Here is an 8,541-nt window from a genome sequence, read left to right on the forward strand (position 1 = left end):
GCTAAAATATGTCTATAGTGTTGGGTCCGTGCTAACACGGACATGCACCACTACTATATATATAAAGGAGGAATAAGAAGTTGCTGACATGGCAAGCCCACAGGCCAGGATTTGTATTTTTCCTTTTTCTCAGATTTTTGAGATTTTCTTCTATTTTCTAATTTACCTCATTGACTAAAAAAACGTTGATTTATTTATTTGAAAACCCAACCATTCTTCCTTCTTTAATACAGCCTCGTCAGTTTTTCTACTAATCAGTTTCTTCTTCCTTTGTTGATATGCAATTCTCAACCCTAATCTCTTTCTCCTTCTTCCATGAAAAAGAATTGCTTCACTTTCCTTCAATGTATTACCTGTCAAATTGGCTTTATAATGCCCATGTTGAGCAAGAAGATTCATATGATGAAAAATTGAGAACACAGTTGTAGACATAGCATAAAAACAAAGCCACCTGAATATTCCTCCGATTACCTAATCTGTGACCCAACCTAGACTCGTATGTACAATGTAACACTCGATTTTATCAACAACTCATCAAGCAATTCTTTTGAATGAGCTTTCAGTTTAGGTAAAGTAGCTCTGAAAAATTCAGCAAAATTTTTAGTCCGACCAATTTCGGATGTAATAACACTTGGAATAGTTGCATATTTGGTGTTTTCTGATAATTTGTTGGATTTGATTTAGCTATGCCACTCTTCAGTGACAATGAAAGTGATGAATATGTTGGGACTTTTTGTGGCTATGATTTTGCAGAAATTCATCATGGGATTTATATGGCCTCTTCCAGGATAAGGTATTGCTACAATCCAATTGATTTGTGAAGGAAGTTTCATATTTTGGTGAATTAATTAATAATGAAATTGAGAAGGAATTAAATTTTTGAATTCTTTGAGCTTTCGACAACTAGCCATCCCCATGTGATAAACTTAACATCATGTCATGGAATTTATATGGCCTCTTCCAAGATAAGGTATTGCTACAATTCAATTGATTTGTGAAGGAAGTTTCATATTTTGGTGAATTAATTAATGATGAAATTGAGAAGAAATTAAGTTTTTGAATTCTTTGAGCTTCCGACAACTAGCCACCCTGATAAACTTAACATCATGTATTATTATAAAAAATGGGCTAAAGGTTCAGACAAGTTTGCAGCCTGTAATATTCATCGTAGCCACCTTGATAAACTTAACATCATGTATTATTATAAAAAATGGGCTAAAGGTTCAGACAAGTTTGCAGCCTGAAATGGATTTGTGCCAAATAATTGAAATCCCCCAAGGCCATTGTCGACAACACATGGGTAAGTTTTCCCCTTTTTCTAAATTTCCATTAAACGCTAAAAACTTCATTCTTTATGAAATTTTTAATCCAAAAATTTTGCTTCATGTATGATTCAAAAAAGGTGATGCAAAAAGAAACTCTTCAACAGATTCTCAAATTAAGCCCAATTACAAACCTCAAAATGAGATGGATGACCTAAGTTCTAATGATAAAATGCCCCGAATCACAGATCAAGGTGGTACTAGGGTTGAAACAAGAATATTCCACAATTGTGGAAGACAAAATCCGTGTCTGCCTTGTCTTACTTGTGTTGCCTCATCGTATGAAAAGAAAAAGCCACTAAACCCGACCTCACCACGCAGCAGGAAAAAATCATCCCTAACCCAGATGTTATCTTTTAAATGGAGAGAAACAAATTCAAGTTTTGTGTTTTGTAAGTTCTTTTACCTTATATATACTGTTAACGTCCGCCAAAGTATGATTGGCTATTTTTCTTGCATAACCTACTTTCAAAATCTTAAAAGCATTTTGAGATTAAAATGTTGGACTTGAGAGGAGCGTAAATGAAGCTGCGCGGTTAGGATTCACATTGTCGAGGCCAGTTTGTTAGGACTATGGCATAGTAGCAGAAGCAGTTGTATTAGTTGTAATTAATCTTGGACTTATGGAATAGTTTATTAAGTGAATAGACCTTCATGTTAGGTAGTATGCATTAAGCAGAATAAAAAGCATATAATATGTTATTACTTCATATTGAGTTGATAGTCATATTAGTGATCCACACATAACGGCTGTAACCTGTCTAAGCATACATTAAATCATAAACGACAATGGAAGTTGTTGATTGTATCTAGATAGTGCTACAAGCCACAACTGAATTCACTTTTATTATTTTATGTTATTGACTTGTTTGCTTTTCATTCTCCAGTGTCACCAAAGACTGTTCCGCAAAGACCAATAGCTTGTTCCCAATTTCCTTGCAGCCCATTGGGGAGGAAAATAGCCAACTGTTGGTCATCCATCGAACCAAATACTTTTAAGATTTGTGGAAAAAATTTCTTAAGGTAAGAGATAGTACTGTCGAGGGACTCCACCTATTACATAAGAGTTTTGTTTTTCTAAACAAGATCAATGGCATAAGATTATAACATACATTTCTCCAACTTTGCCTATTCCTTTCTCGAGTATATTCCAATTTTATTTTGCTCAATTGAAATTAAGTTGAATCCCTCTAAATTCTTTAACAGGGATAAGAAGGAGTTTGCTCCAAACTCTGCTGCATTTTATTCTTTTGGAGCTGATGTATTCTTATTGCCACAGAAAATTGATCATATTGCACGTTTTGTGGAACTTCCAGCCATGGATTCATCCAGTGAAGTTTCTCCCATTCTTATTGTGAATCTTCAGGTATTGGAATGTCCTTTTTTCATATTATTGTGTCAATGTATACTTCAAAACACTGTTGAAGTTTATTGTTTCATAATTTGTGCACAATCATATCTTTCTAAGAGATTAGATTTAACTTTTATTGCTCAGATCGACGTTTAAAACCTGCCTCAGAGAAGATACTAATGAATTTACTGCATTTCACATAAAATGATCTGATTATTCTTACATTTCAGATACCTTTGTACCCTCTTACGATCTTTCAAAATGAATATGATGGAGAAGGGATGAGTTTTGTTCTCTACTTCAGACTTGCAAAAAATTACTCAAAAGAAATGCCAGTTCAATTTCAGGAAAATCTCCAGGTATAATGGTGAATTTTTTTAATATGACTACATTTTTTGATTTCTCAATTAGTAACATGCAGCAAGATTACCTCTTAGAATAACCAGATAAGAGCATATTTGATTTTATTATGTACATACATAGTTTCTTTTTTTTTTTTTAATAAATTGTTGACTCGTTATTCTTTTCTTGGTATCTGGGGACATAGGTTAATACATGATGAAATAGAGAATATCAAAGGCTTTCCTAGTGTTGTAAATGCACCCTTCAGGGAAAGACTGAAATTCTTAGGCCAAGTTGTAAACACAAAGGATCTTCAATTGCAGTGGAGAAGAAACTCTTGAACGTATACAACGAAAAGCCTGTGCTCTCACGTCCTGAGTATGATTTTTATTTGGTAAGCTAATCTCTGGAACTTTGTACAGCTAGCATCATTGCAATTGTTTTTTTCTAGAAGTTATAGCTAGCCTATGAAAATAATGAACTCGGAATCTACCTTAAACTTACATAAAAGTGTAAGATTTTCTTTCTAATTGTACCTTTTTAAAAAGATTTTGATATGTTCTACTGCATATAATGAAATCGTCTTACAACTATGATGAGAGAAGACTTTTTTAACGACTTTTTTAACGCCTTCACTTTTGTTGCAAATTCGATCTCAAAGTTAAAAGAGAAATAATTTTTCAGTAATTGGAACAAAATATCAATCATTATTTATTACTTGGTAATGCCTTTATTGTCAGAATTTCTATCACTGAGAAACTTAAATAAACATTCAAACATTGGAAGGCTTCTAAAGTAACAATAGCTATCTTACTGATAAATATTTAATTATTAACATTCACTGAAGCCAAATTCTTACACACCAAATCAGTAAATATATAATATTTTTTCCTATGTTGTTTGGTCTTGAGCCATGGGGGATCTATCAAAAACAACTCTCTAGCTCACCTCTGAGATAGTGGTATGAACTGCGTACATGCTACCCTCTCCAGACCCAAGAATGTGAGAATATACTGTGGTATATTATTGTTGTTGTTTTTACTCAATCTATTAGCGCTTAATTATATTCAATCCATACGAACCTTTAGATGGAAAGTAGACAAACATATTATTTTGCTATTCTTTTGTCATTTTTATTTTATCTTATTTTGTGATAAGCAAACATGGTATTGATTTGTGATAAAGTTTAACAACTGCAACAATATTGTAGCTTGTGATAGTGAAAATGGCTCTGTCCGTACTTCCGTTGAGGTTTGTTCATCTTTTCATTTGGATAATGAGGTATAAGTTGATATCCCTGTAGTTTTAAATTTGACTTAATTAGTCATTTAATCTTTTTCGATTTTGAATTGTACACGAATCATAAATCTGCTATGTGTTGTAACACCTCCTATAACCGTACTGTTGTTATTGCCACCATACTTGGGGTAAGTTTCACTTATTGATTTTAAAATTTTTGTAGGGTTAGTGACATATTAATATGCAAAATCATTGCTTCGACGATAATTCTGAATGCTACTATTTTTCATCTCTCCTCCTTGAAAAAAGTGTTTCTTTTCCCTTTCATGTATCCCATCCTTCGAAGTTTCAATGCTCTTTAGAAATCCATCAAAACAACTTTTAAAATTTCAGCATATGTTACCTCAATTGGAATTCGATTAGTTGGCATTCAAGTTGGTAAAAGATCGGTAATTTCTTTCCTTTATTCCCAAAATCTATCTCATAGTATTTTGTGTCTTCTAAAATATATCATTCAAAATATCAACATCAAATAGTCTTCACTTTTTGCTTAATTTGCTTTTTTAAAACAGGAAAAACAATTTTAGATTGTCATGTCAGTACATATCTGTCACTAAATTTTCAAGCATTTGATTATTTCGCTCAAGTTTCTTGCAGATTCGATGACAATATGAAAGAGAAACATTTTTCTCAACAATTGGATCAAAAGGTAAGTATTATTATTAGTTGGTAATGTCTTCCTTCTCTCTTTCTTCTAAGTTAACTTTTTGTATCATGATCTACTATTTAGTTACTACGCCTATTGATAAAATATTATTGTGACACTAACATAAATTTGCGAGTTGGGTAAGGTTTCTGAAGTAATTATTACAGATTACTTGTGTTTTCACTTTCTTAGCACCTAATTAATATTAGTCAATTTCTTTTGTGTATTCTTAATTTTCTTTTTTAGAATATGTTTCTCCTTTGTCATTATCCTATATGATTATTCAATCCTGTTGTTTTCTCAATGTGTTTTTTCCTGTATTGTGTTTTGTGTAGGTTTATTGGGACCTTTGTATAAAGCGAAGGAAAATAAATGTGTCTTTGAATAAGGTTTGGTAAATTATGTTGAAAATGATCATAAAAAAATATACCTTCTAGGTTTAATTTGTTTGTGCTAATTTTCCCTTGGCATTGAGTTTAATAAAGTCAAAATAAAATAAAATTTTTGGTCTTATTTAAAAGATAAATCAAATGTATCAAAATATCCTTTAATTTTGTAGTCTTAAACTTGTCATGTGAAAAGTTGAAACAAAAGAGTTGCTAAAAAAGAAAAGACATTCTTTTTAAAACGAACTAAAAAGGCAAGCAGGACAAACAAATTGAGGGAAAAAATAGTTATTAGGAGGGAGTATTATTTAGGAGGGCACAATAATTTTGTTATTATTCAGCTCAATTTGAAAGAAGTTAATCCACAACCTACCTCAAAATGATGAAATTCAAGCCTAAAGTGCTTCAAAATGAAGCTTTTTCCTTTCGAACGGTCTTGAAATAAACTCAATATTCAAATATAGCATTCATGCGTTAAATGAAAGCTAATGATACCCATATTATCCATATCTGAGATGGATTCAAAAAATGAGTTTGAAAATAAAAGGGGTAAATTCAAAAATTTTATTTTAGAAATACATTTTCCAAGGTTATAAGAGTGTACAGCTGAAAACCCACATGAAAACTTATTAAAAATGAGGTTCAAAATAAAGAAAAATTATTTTTAAGCTTTACCAATAAGTACTACAAAATCTCATTTAAAAATCATGATTAAAAGATATTTTCAAAGATTTATTCAATGAAAAATAATGAAAATATGATTTAGGAGTTTATCCAAGAAATAATGATGAGAAAATTCAAAGAAATTGCCTCTTCTCTTACATTTAAGGAAGTGGACTTTTCTACCTGGAAGAAAGTAATTTGAAATTTTTGATGTAGAAGAAGATACAAAATGAAGAGATCCAACACAAAGGAGACTGATTATATGTGCAACTTGATTTGGATAAATAGTAACACATGAAAATGGCTTGCGGTTCTTCTTTAGTCAAGAAACTAGGAAAGGAATATGTTTTATCTTAATTTCGATATGGAGCAACACGATCAATAATACAACATCTCTCCTTCTAGAAAATAGCCTTTTTACATATAATTCATTAAAATTTTGTGCTTTAAAATTTCATCTTTTGTATTCTCTGTTTATTATTTTATGTGCTATGAACAAGAGGATCTCAATTCAATTGGAATAACCAATTATCTGAGAAATGAATTGTGTCGGTCTAATCCTATAGGTATTTATAGAGCCCGTGACTTCTTGGAGATATTTTAATTGCTTTAGCACTTCAAATATGAAAGAAGATGTCTAAAAGATATTTTCATATCAGTTGAAATTTTTGTTAATTTCAAATGTGTCTTTTTTCTTGAATAAATAGTTTATATAACAGGGGCCATAAAATCTAATGAAATTCAACTAACTTCTATCCTTACTAAATTAAGGTGGTGACTTTTCTCTTTCTATTAACTCTTTTTCTCTTTGCTTTTCAAGATGTGTCTCGATTTTAACACGTCTTTAGTAACCATCTTTATAAGATTTTTCTTTTATCAAAAAAGAAATGAAGTATGCCAATATACTTGCATGGAATCTATTATGTCATTTTTTTTTCAATTATTAATTCGTTTGTTTAATTATGGTATGAAAAGTAAATGGTGCGTAATTGATATATATATCGTTCTCAATTAAAATTCTATTGATTTTCTATATGTTTTGCTATCATTATGCAGCTTGCTCACCTTATCTTTTTTTTTTTCACTTAATAGTAAAAGTTTCTTTTAGTTGTATAGCTTCATTTTAGTGAGTTATACAAGATATTTGATTATGGAAAACCTTCTTGTAGATCAAATAGAAGGAAAATCTAGCTATATCGTGTTTGTTGATTTGCAAACATGCGTTTGTCTATATATTTACTTTAGGATTATGTTTTATTCTGTTAATACATGAGTAGTCTATGTTGATTTGTAAGGTGAATTTTTTAATTTATAATAATGTTTTATAGAATATTTAGTGCGTTAATATGTGGATAATGTATTAAATTATTGTGCTGATGCAAAAAAATTATATTTTGGTGATCAGATAAATATTTTTGTTGCTCGAAGGCAAAGAATTGTTGCATTACTTTTTGCATCTTTTATGAGTTATAAGGAGGAGGTTTCATTTAAGGTGTCAATGTATCAAAATACAAAGAATGGTGTATGAATCGATAGAGAAACTTTTCATCATATATATTTGGGAGTTTGTAAACCAGCATGTGACATTTGAAATTCTCATGAATTTTCATAGTGATATTCTTGGTATCAAGCAATTGAAGTGTATATAGTTGTAACTTGTAAGCCTTTGTTATCCCTTTTCTTATGTTTGTATCTAATTTGATTCATTTCAATCTTCATGTGAAAAATTCTAATATTCATCGATTCTTTTTATTTGTTAGAATAATAATAACTTGAAGCTATCTTGATATGTTATTTTACTACTTTTCACTTTGTTTTTGAATTTCTTTTCAAGGTGAAATAGTGGGATCGATCTCTCATTTTTGTTACTGTTCTCATTTAAAATTGTGAGGAAGATATCAATAGAATTGAAGGCAAGAACTGATTGAGAAATAATTTTGAATTTTATGCACTTTGGCTGGTGAAAAATAAGTCGTTCATGACCGCGTGGACAAGTTACCTAGTTGTTATGTATGATCCAACTTGTGCACAAACTTTATTGTTGAAGATAGCAAATATGAATTGCTTCAAAATAATATTTAATACTTCTAAATCAATTGAAATTTTACTTTAAATAGAAAATCTAAAATATATGATAATATTAGGAGAATTAATAATTAAGAAATCCCACAATCCTATTTAACTAATTTTTATTTAATTTTTTTCCTACTTTTTCTTCTTTTGCTTCATACTTTTCTTATTTTTCCTTTTGTTACATTTGTTTTTGTTGATGTTATTCTCTCATACGTAACTTGGTTAAATTTTTCGTTACAAGACATTAGTTTAGGAGTTAACTTTTTCTGTATCTTTTGTTATCAATATATTTATTGTCTTTAAAGTTATTACCTTCTTATTTCTTCAATTAATATATAAAAAAATTAATACAAGTTATTATTAATTGATTCTTCAATATTCTTATGGAGGAGAAGAAAGATTCACGTATAGCGTGTTATTGAAATTTCCTATGGATTAAGAGTAAATTGAAGGCATGTT

At 30.2% G+C, this 8,541-nt stretch overlaps 1 long non-coding RNA gene across 2 annotated transcripts; it reads left to right on the top strand.

The window, feature by feature from the left end:
• The first annotated feature begins 218 nt into the window (after positions 1-218).
• LOC124891190 lies at positions 219-7,659 on the top strand. Of its 2 annotated transcripts, XR_007049569.1 has the most exons (7): positions 219-568; positions 754-793; positions 2,210-2,345; positions 2,602-2,688; positions 2,904-3,032; positions 3,221-4,963; positions 7,415-7,659. It is a non-coding gene; the product is annotated as an uncharacterized LOC124891190 (long non-coding RNA). The 2 variants fall into 2 exon arrangements; XR_007049568.1 differs by having other exon boundaries at positions 3,221-7,659.
• Positions 7,660-8,541: the final 882 nt, after the last annotated feature.

Source organism: Capsicum annuum, unplaced genomic scaffold (genome assembly GCF_002878395.1).
Source record: "Capsicum annuum cultivar UCD-10X-F1 unplaced genomic scaffold, UCD10Xv1.1 ctg3198, whole genome shotgun sequence".
NCBI lineage: Eukaryota > Viridiplantae > Streptophyta > Magnoliopsida > Solanales > Solanaceae > Capsicum > Capsicum annuum.